Here is a 2,201-nt window from a genome sequence, read left to right on the forward strand (position 1 = left end):
GGAAATGAAAGCAAGTAAAAGAAAAGGTATCAAGACCCAGAATCTCAGACACACGCTCATGTGACTTCATCACACACACACAAAAATCACAAGAGGTTTTGCTGTTTGTTGTTTGTTTTTTAGGAAATCTACAACTGTTTATAGAAAAGAAAAAGTAAGTAGGACCTGATGTTTCAGCTGCAGGCATAATATCCCAGACATTTCTGAAACCCACAAGGATAGTTTTTACTTCTCCAGAATATCCCTCCTCCCACCGTCTGCCTTCCTTTTTCCTCCAGGGGAGTAATAAACACAAACCCTACCTTAGAATATTGTAGGAAATATGTGCCAGCTTGGAAAACACAGCCCCAACCAAATCTAAAGGATTGAATTCAATCATTCATTCATTCATTTACTCACTCACTCACTCATTCATTCATTCAACAAATGTGTATTGCTAGGTATTGTTCAGTGAGTACCCTGCAAGTGTTAGGCGCAAAATGGTACAAAGGAATGAACACAGGTGTCAGAAAGAGAGACATTAAACATGTCTGGGGTAAAGCCATGACTGCTCTGAAGAAGCGATGAGCAGAGGCAGGTGGTAGGGCATCTCCTTGGGTGGGGAGAGAGAGAAATATGGCTTCAGGAGCTGATGAGCCTTGCACAGGTTACTCTTTTCTCCCCCCTCTCTCCGTTCTTCTTCTTTTTGCCTATTCTCCCTCCCTTCTTGGAAACCAGTAATAAAAGAGAAACATATGTCTAAGAGGCGGATACAGTGAGGGCTTTAACACCGAGACCAATGGGATAAAATTCTCAGGACTTAGAGTTCAGTATCCAAGCCCTCACTGGATGCCTGGGTCTCTCTTAGACAATCTTCAGCAGGGACCGTCTGTGTTGGATGTAAATACTCCTGTGGATGATGAGCTCTCTCCTTTCTGGAAAATCCCTTTGCATTTGGGGACGCTCCAATGTGTTCATTCAGCAAGTATTTACAGAACCTCCAATGTATTCCCTCCTCTGTACCAAGCACCAGGAAGACTGAGATGAATCAGACCTGCTCGCTGCTCTCTAGCCACTGCAGGCTTCTTGCTTCTCTCTCTCTCTCTCTCCGTTATTTTTTAAGGTTTTATTTATTTATTTGAGAGAGAGTGAGAGAGCATGAGGTGGGGGAGGCTTATGATGGAGAAGCAGATTCCCAGCTAAGCAGGGAGCCTGATGCGGGGCTCGATCCCAGGACCAGGATCATGACCTAAACTGAGGGCAGAGGCTTTAATGACTGAGCCACCAATGCGCCCCACCTCCTTGCTTCTTCAAGGCCACCGCCTCTGCCCTGCTTTCCCTGTTCCTTCTCCTATTGTGTGGCTTTTTGTTCAGTCTCTGTGTGCCTGTGTGTCCATGTTTCTTCACAGAACCAAGCCCCCGACTTCAGGTGTGGTCTGGCTCATGCACCTCTCGGGTCTCCCATGCTAAAGAACGTTCTTTTATTAAAGTGGCTCAGAAGCTCATTAATGTTTTTGGCAGCCAGACCCTACTCCTGACTCACTGGGGCTGGCGGCCACAGGTGCCCTGTCTTCATCCCATGTGCTGCTGCTAAGCCTCGCCTCCCCCGTTGCCTCCCCGTGTGCGGCACTTTTGGACAAATGTTCAGCGCCTGACACCTGCCCTTATTAAACTTGGTCTTATTACATTAGTTCCCTTGTTCTAGCTCCTTGAACTTTTGAATCTTGTTTCTGTTACCCAAGAAGACCTCAACAGCTCAGCATCTCCTGTTAAAGTGTGTGTGTGTGTGTGTGTGTGTGTGTGTGTGTGTGTGTGTTTGCATGCATACACCTCCTGTCTACAGCTCTGAAAAGCCCACCCATAGGATTTGGGACACTCCTCCGTGAATACAGTTCATTCAGACCCAAATTTATTCGCTCTGCAACTTTATTCAACATCCCCTAATAAAACTTTCCTTCTCTGAAAACTTTTTGCCTAGGTATTAGAAAGAAAATGGAAGCAAATTAATCCTCACTAGGGAGTGAATGACTGATAGTTTTCACCCTCTTAACTACCCCTGGGGTGTCTGGTTGTTAACACAGGTGAAAATCTTATTGGTGAAATACCATACGGTAATAGCTATATGGTAAGTGGAGATTTATTTTGAATTATATGATTCAGCTAACTGTGACAAAGAGACCTTTCAATGCAATACGTAACCCTCTCTGTTGAAGCTGCTAGAG

The sequence above is a fragment of the Mustela nivalis genome (genome assembly GCF_964662115.1).
Source record: "Mustela nivalis genome assembly, chromosome: 4".
In the NCBI taxonomy this organism is placed as follows: Eukaryota; Metazoa; Chordata; class Mammalia; order Carnivora; family Mustelidae; genus Mustela; species Mustela nivalis.